This window comes from Hetaerina americana, unplaced genomic scaffold (assembly GCF_022747635.1).
Source record: "Hetaerina americana unplaced genomic scaffold, ioHetAmer1.1.p SCAF_85, whole genome shotgun sequence".
Lineage (NCBI taxonomy): Eukaryota > Metazoa > Arthropoda > Insecta > Odonata > Calopterygidae > Hetaerina > Hetaerina americana.
This window is the reverse complement of record NW_027287483.1, coordinates 292,501-301,593: the sequence shown is the minus strand read 5'-3', so window position 1 is coordinate 301,593 and position 9,093 is coordinate 292,501.

The following is a 9,093-nucleotide window of genomic DNA, read 5'->3' as shown; positions in this document are numbered from 1 at the left end:
TAATAATAATATTTACTCATCCAAGAGACACAGTGCATAGTAATAATACTGGCAAGTGCATAGGATTTGTCAAGTACAAGATTTACAAAAATAGAAATTATTACAAAAATAAGAAATATTACAACAATAAAATGCTACAAATTTATAAATTAGGCCTCTGGTATTCTTTGACATCAAAATAACACTTTTCAAAGAGCAATTCACGAACCATTTTCTTAAACACAGGTACACGTCCTTCTCTTTTTATACATTCAGGTAGATTATTATATAGTTTTATACTCATAGACTTGGGGCCATTTGTAGCTAAGGTTAAATTAGTTGACCTCACATGTAGGTTGTAGTTTTGTCTCATATTATATAAGTGGATGCTGTTATTAGTTTCAAAGTCAGCGCTATGCAATTTAACAAGTATTACACATTGATAAATATATACAGTATAAATACAGTACAATATAAGTATAGTACAGTACAATATATGTATAAATATATATATACCTCAGCTAACACTGCTAATAACCTATTATGCAATACTCCCACCACCAATTCTATATTTAGATGGAAAGAAGTTTCTCAGATAGACATAATTAAAGTAGTGAAAAAGTTCAAGAATTCTAATTGTAAAGATATGTTTGGGCTTTCAAATAATTCAATCAAATCTGTAATTGACTGGTTAGCATACCCTCTTGCTATTGTCATTAACTCTTGTCTCCAGTCTGGTTATTTTCCTGATCAGTTGAAGTTTTCCAAGGTCATTCCTATTCACAAACGTGGTGATATCAGTTCTCCAAACAATTATCGTCCTATTACAATTATTTCTCCACTTGCAAAAATCATTGAATCAGTTGTATTTACCCAAATCCTGGACTATTTTGAATCTTTAAATCTATTTACACCGACTCAGTTTGGTTTCAGACCCAACAAATGTACAACTCAAGCTGTTGAATATGTTATAAAGCAAATCATTAAGGCTTTTGAAGGTAATGAATGTTTGGCTCTCTCACTATGTGATCTCTCTTTGGCTTTTGACTGCGTTAATCACACAATTCTCATAAATAAGTTGAAATATTATGGTTTTAAGGATACTGAACTAAAATTTATTTCTTCCTACTTATCTGATCGTAAGCAGTCAGTTTATGTAAATTGTAAACAGTCAAAACCATTAAATATTAAATATGGTGTGCCTCAGGGCTCTGTGCCTGGACCTCTTTTATTTCTGGTCATGATTAATGACTTGTGCCCCAATATGATTACTGACTGTGTCCTCTATGCAGATGATACTACTGTCCTACATAGTTCCCCCCATCATTCTGATGCGATGAATAGAGTTCCTATTATACTTAAAAAGGCAGTGGACTGGTTTTCTGCCAACAATCTCCATTTGAATCCCGATAAAACTCAGCATCTTCTATGTACTCTAAAATGTGCTACACCGGATACTGTCCCTGTGAAACTGCTGGGATTTTATTTAGACTCCAAGTTAACATGGAGTACTCGTATTCTGTACATTAGGAAGAAACTTGCACGAGCCTTATTTCTGCTCAGGAAATTGAAATTATATGTTAGTAAGGACTACTTAATTAATGCCTACTATGCATTCTTTCACTCACATATTACTTATGGCATTAGACTTTGGGGGCATGCATCTGATATTAAGCTAATCTTTGTGATGCAGAAAAAGGCAGTCCATACCTTATCTAATCCATGTCCACTTGAACACTGTAGACCTCTCTTTTTAAATTTAAAAATTATGACTGTCTACAATTCATATATATTCTATTCATTAGTTCATGTAAAAGAAAATACGAGTATGTACTCCACTAGGGCTGACGTTCACAGCCATAACACCAGAGCAAAGTCTAATATGGATTTTCCATACTGTAGGCTAGATAGGACTTACAAAGTTGAAGGTCTACCTATCAAATTGTTTAATATACTTCCAAAATCTGTAAAGTCAGCCTGCAATGTAGTGTTCCGCAGGGTGCTGCGTGATTGGCTTACCTCCAATTCTTTATACTCAATAGAGGAGTATTATGAGCTTGACTTTACTAGCCTAAAATTATAAGGTCTAGCATGAGTAGAATACTAGGTGTATATATACTAATATTTTCAAATAAGTATTTTATGTGATTGTATATTGTGCTGTATACCGTATTATCTATGAACAACTGTATGTTCCTAAATGACGACATCTACCATATGTGAATATGATTATAAGATGAATAAAGTATATTATTATCATTATTACACAAGGTACAGTTAACAATTTTAACCTTTTAAAAAGAGGTTGACAGTGAGCATAATATTTTTCATTACACATAACTCTCACCATCTTTTTCTGTAACTTCAGGATACTGAGAAGGTGAGAGGGTAGTCCCCACAGTACAATTCCATATGAAATTCTTGAGTGGAATAATCCATAATATAATGTCATCAGTACATTTTGGCTTACAGAGTGTTTTAATATACGAGGGTCATCCGGAAAGTAGTACCCGTTCGTGCCGCATGAAGTGCTGACGACGCGAGTAGCCGCTGGACGAGGTCAGATAGCTTCAGTGGCTTGTCTGCCTTCTCTGAGCCAAGTTGCGTGACGCTAGCATTGCCTGTGTTGTTTCTGTGATTGTTTACAATGTTTAAAAAAATTGAGAACGCCGCCAGTTGTGAAGTGAGGGCAGTGATTAAATTCCTCAATGCAAGAAACGTTCGCCCATGTGATATTCATCGCCAATTAAAGGAGGTGTATGGAGACAATGTAATGGACGAGTCGTCTGTTCGGCGGTGGTGTCGCAACTTCAACATGGGGAGGGGGAACACACACGACGATGAGCGTTCGGGGAGACCGTCTGTCATTACAGACCAACTGGTGAGCTCAGTTGACGAATTCGTGAGGAACGATCGGCGCGTCACAATTGATGACATCTGTGAGCATTTTCCCAATGTTTCTCGAACAATTGTTCATGAAATTGTTAAACACCATCTGCATTATGCAAAAATTTGTGCAAGATGGGTCCCTCGCGTATCTCAATGAGCTGCCGGCGAAGGACTATGCAGCAGGAATACAGAAACTTGTCACACGTTATGACAAATGCCTTAATTTGCTTGGAGATTATGTTGAGAAGTAGTTTAAAGTATCCTCTTTCAAATAAAATTTTTTATGTTTGTTAATATTTACTTTTGTGTCTTTATTTCACGAACGGGTACTACTTTCCGGATGACCCTCGTAGATAGTAAGTAGAACACAGAATTTAATTTTTTAATTAGGTTCAGAACATGGAGATTCCATTTCAAGTTACTATCTATATGAATTCCTAGGAACTTAAAATAATGTACTGTGTTTAAGTTACTACCATATTTTGTTAAAGAGTTAGTGTCAATTATGCTGTGTGAAGACGAGAGGACCATTGCTTGAGTTTTTTCAACATTAAGGAGCAAACTGTTTCCTTCGCACCATGTAGACATACATTTCATCAGCAGGTCACCAGCCACAGCCAGTTCACATAAATTTTTACTGGATGTCATTACACTCACATCATCAGCATACATAACACATTTTTTTGTACCATTGATATGCAGCTGCCCATGAAGATCAATAATAAAGATCAAAAACAATACAGGGCCAAGCACTGACCCCTGAGGAACCCCTCTGTTGACCTCCAAGGGATTGGAGAGGTAAATATTCCCATCACTTTTGTAGGCCACCCTTTGGTGCCGATTAGCAAGATAGGACTTCAACCAGCTTAATGCCACACCCCTAATGCCCAATAACTCACATTTTGAGATCAGCTTACCGTGATCAACAGCATCAAATGCTTGGCTCAAGTCATAGAAAATGCCCAGGACCTTACATTTAGAATCAATTTCTTGAATTATAAAATTTACTGCTTCGAAAAGAGCAAGATTTGTTGACTTCCCCTTTTGGAATCCAAACTGGTTTTCAGATAGCACATTTTCAAGAAATTTTAACAATCTTTTACAGAAAACACACTCTAGGATTTTACCAAATTGTGAAATTATAGAATTGGGTCTGTAATTATTTAAATCATTTCGGTCCCCCTTGTTCTTGTAGACAGGTAAGACCTTAGCCATTTTAAGGGTAGTCGGATAAATGCCCTCAGCTAAGGACGGGTTCACCAGCATTAGTAGTGGTGCTAGAATAAGGTCACCACAGTCTTTTAATAACTTGCCAGACACTCCATCAATGTCAGCAGATTTCTTTTTCCCTATCTTATTAAGATAAAGGCGTAATTCACTCTCATTGCAGGGTTTAAGGTACATTGATGTATAAGGTACTCTATTGGATGGCATGGGCCCAAGAGGCACAGGATGAGGGGAATTTGGCAGAGACAGAAAAGCTTTGTTAAAAGCATTAGATATTTTACCTGGCTCAGAGATTATGTTGCCAAAGTTATCATTTACCTGGAGAGGCAATGTCGTGGAATTTAGGTTGCTGTTGCTTTTTATGATTTTCCATGCTATTTTTGAGAAATTGGAGGCATTCGTAATCCGCCGATCATTATACTCTTTTTTTGCCTGTTTTATTAGATACCTGTACTCTCTTTGCAAGACTTGCATTCTGTTCACCTCGTAACCCTAAAAACAGACATTTTTAGTATTGCTCTTTCTATCTCTTATTTAGTGATATTGCTGAAAATACTTCCTGTGCTCTTGAAATGAAAATCCCTTGTACAGTCCTAAGGTTCTGTCAATTTTTCTTAAGTGGTTCATAACGATCCTAACCCTTAAGTGTAAATTCTTGAATGAAGACATCAAGGAACGTCCTTTAATCCATAGGATAGTAATGCCAGTATTGAGAAGTGGTTATGGAATTGTGGAAAGCATCATATTAAATTCTAATTTATATTTGCCCTAAGCAAGATTTTTTAGAGCCATCAAGCCTAATGTCTTCTCTTATGTCAAGGACATTTATTTAGAAATCCCTCCTGTTTAAAGTAAATGCCATTAGGTTGTTAAAGGTGAATTTATGAATACTCCAATGGTGGAGGAACTTGAAGGAAAACAGAAAGAAAAAAAGAGAAAACAGAGGGTACCTTCTTTTACAGGGGAAGGGATCAGTGTTTTCAAACTGGAGGCCGTAAAACAGCTCGACTCTTTGTAAAAGGCAGAACTTGGTACTGTAACTGCTTAGTCCCTAGACCATCAAATACCCATACTTACTGATAGAATCCCCTAAATAAAAGTAATAATGGTAATTGTTCAGAAGCAATTTTTTGCGCAATCATAACCACAGAACTGCAAAAATGTATCTGAAGTTTCAATAAGATATTCATACAGAGAAAATATATTTATACATTCAGCTAACATACCCCATAGGATTGGGATAATTATTATTAAGAGGTAATCTACTGGTTAAGGTAGGTTTTGGATGGACACAACTATCAAATAAATATTTTAAGACTCCTAACAAAACATAATCCAGCCACCTACCCTACATCAGGTCCCTCTTCACCTCCGAGTATTTCCTCCCTCCCTTCATCCCATCCAACATCCCTATCCTGTTCCTACCCTTTCCTCGATTGGCTAAAATTCTCCCCTCTACCACAGTCTTCATCATCCCACTGCCGGTCAATACGCCCTTCATCCACTTTTCCTGCCTCCATAGGATTTCTCCCAACAAACCTCTCTATTCGTCCACCATACCAAGTACTTCATTTGTTTTCCTTTCGGTCCATTTCACCTTCTCCAATCTTCTCAACATCCACATTTCAAAAGCCTCCAATCTACGTCTATCCTCCTGCTTCTATGACCACGTTTCCGTGCCGCACATAGCTACGCCCCATATCAAAGTTTTTACGAGTCTTTTCTTAATATCCTTGCTCAACGTCCCTGATATCAACTCCCTCCTCCGTGCAAAAGACACTTTTCCGAGCGCAATCTTCTCCTTACTACTTTGACCGTGTTGGTCCAAAACACTTCCGAGATACGTAAACTGTTCTACCTGCTCTAGTTTTTGCCCTCCTATTTTAATGTTTAGCTTAGCCTTTTTCTTACTAGAAAATCGCATTACCTTTGTTTTATTAATATTGATTCTCATCCCATATTGGTCACACTGAATTTCCAATTCACTCAGCAATGTTTGCAACCTCTTGGATGACTGATAAACTAAAGTTTGGTCATCAGTGAAGCTAACTGATTTTACGAATTCCCCGCCCACTTTCATTCCTACCTCCAATTCCTCCCATGCCTCTTTAATCATTTCCTCCTCATATACATTGAACAGCAACGATGATAATGGGCAACCCTGCCTTACACCGGACTCCCCGTTCCTCACTCGCACCTGAGCAGTCTGTTACATGTACAGGTTGCAGATTAGCCTCCTATCTTTCCTATCTATTCCTATATGCTGCCATATCATCATTAATTTTTCCTATTTCACTCCATCAAATACTATTTTGAAATCTATGAAACAGGCAAATATGTCCTGATTGTATTCTATATTCCTCTTGATCAGTGATCTCATTACTTCAATGGAATCGCACGTACCTCTCCCCTTCCTAAACCCAAACTGATCATCCCCTAAGTAATCATTTACCCCACTCTATCCTTTTGTTGATGATCCTGAGAATAACTTTAGCTGCGTGGGATATGAAACTTATTGTTCTGTAGTCGTCACATGATGTAGCCTTTACCTTTTTCAAAATAGGAACTAACATTGATCTCGCAAAGTCTATCAGCCATATTCCTTTCTCATAGATGCTACGAATCAATTCATATAGTCTGTCCCTACCATATGTTCCTAAACCATTAGTAGTGCTGCAGGAACGTTGTCTACCCCACAGCCTTATTCAATTTCATCTCCCTCAATGCTCTTTCTAACTCATCGTCGAGTATGCCTGGACCCCTGAGCTATCTTCCTCTACTTCATGTTCTTTTTCTATGCCTAAAATGGTTTGTCTAAGTTCTTTAGTATGCAGTTCTTCTATATATTTTTCTTCTATCTCTCTTGGATCTTTTCTGTGGCAACTATTATCTTACTCAACTTATCTGTAACTGTTAGCACCAATCTTCCCTTCTTACTTCGCGATAAAGATTTAACCTTGCTGTATAGTGCACCAATTTCACCCTTCCTCTGCAAACTTTCCATATCCTCACACTGCATTTTCCACCATGCTTCTTTTTCTTTATTTGTTTCCCATCTCAATGTAATTTTTAACTCTTTGTACATCCTTCAGCCTAGCTCTGTGTTTACATTCTTTCATGCTCTTCTCTCATCCATCTTTATAATCATCTCATCTGTAATCCAAGGCTTCCTTGTCCTGTTCCTGTTTACGGTTCCTATAGTGTCTTTTGCAGCTTTCGATATCCCTTTCTTGATACATTCCCATTTTTCTTCGATAGTAATCAGCTCTTTTTGTCCTCCATGATTTTCTCTACAGCCTGCTGATACTCCTTCCTTTTCGATCCATTTTATGCTCCTACATTCCATTTCCTAACCCACTGCCCCTGCCTCATCTTTTTGAAACAGACGCTACACTTCATAACAACTAAATTGTGGTCAGAGTCTGTATCTGCTTCCGGGAGCAGTGAGAATTTATCACACTCCTCCTGAATTTGTGCAAAACCAGAATATAATCTAACTGATACCTTTCTGAGTCAGCTAGCATTTTCCATGTATACCTGCACCTTTTGTATTGTCTAAACCAAGTGTTCGTGATGACTAACCCCTATTTCCTGCAGAACTCAATTGCTTTCTCCCCGCGGTCATTCCTTGTACCTAAACGGTAGTCTCCAACCTCATCACCATCTCTCCCTTCACTTACCGTCGCATTCCAATCCCCCATCATTATTCTCTAACTAATCATGTATCCTATTGACCTCTTCCTCCTTATGGCTGCTCGGTGGCATGTGTACCTCAACAATGACCACTTTCGTCGGTTCTGCTTTCATCTTTACTGGTAATATTCTATCCATTGCTTGTTCTATGTTGACTACACTTCTTCCCACCTCTTTATTTAATATTATGGCAACCCCTCGTTGGCTCTCGCCCCCGCCGCTGTATATTATTCTATCCTGATCACTCCAGTAATCCCCGCTATCCTTCCATCTCACCTCACATAGACCTAAAATATCTATACTTCCCCTTTCCATCTTTTGCTTAATATTTTCTAATTTTTCTGTCCTCAGCATTGCCCTAACAATCCAAGTTCCTATTTTAACTAAATTGGTTTATTTCTCCTACGTCTTCTGCCCTACTGCTATTGATATTCCCTTGGAAGAGTTTCATGGGATGACGACCATGCAGGCCTTGCCTACCCTGCTGTCCAGCACAACACAGGGCCAATTTGGCCCCGCCCCGTAGGTGCCAGGACTCATTTTCTCTGTAGTGTCCATCATTTTAATCTTGGGAATGATAATTGAGGTGGTTTCCCGTTGCCTTCCTCATTAGTGTTTTTCATGTGACACCATCACTCAATGGCCGTCCCACTGGGGTCAGATGCCATTGCAGCCGCCTCACTGAGGAAAAGGCGCTGGGTGGAGTACCTTTCGTCTGGATCCTAACCTTCGACCTATCTGGCATGGGTGACCCTACCAAGAGCAATTATTGCTACTACCACCAGCGCAGCTCCAGGGGTCATCAGAACGCACAAGGCCTTACACCACATCAAATTTGTTGCCCATGTGAGGGAGGTATTACCCCTATATATTTCTCTTCATGCTTCAAGAAACAGCCCCGAAATGGGGAGTATACGAAATATTACCGATATTATAACAACTTTTTTTCATTTGATAACCGATTAAAAAAATACTTTGCTCTTTTCGAGTAAATGCAATTACTAAAAACTTGGCAATCGGTTTGAGGATAACTCTGTAAATTTTATAGCTATATACTTTCTATTTTAGTCTTGACTTTGTGAAACTTATCCATTATGGAAATAAATATGCAGCTGGTTAAGCTAAGTTGAGTTGCCACAAAAAGTGGAATAAACAAAGCTGTATTTTCCTTCACCTAATCTAATTCCTGTTCAGAAAGGCTTATAGGTACCATATTTTGTTTACATTATGGCTTGGTTGTAGTTGATAAAACAAAAGAAATAAACACTATGTTCCTTTAACCCCAATGTTAATGAACATGCTTAA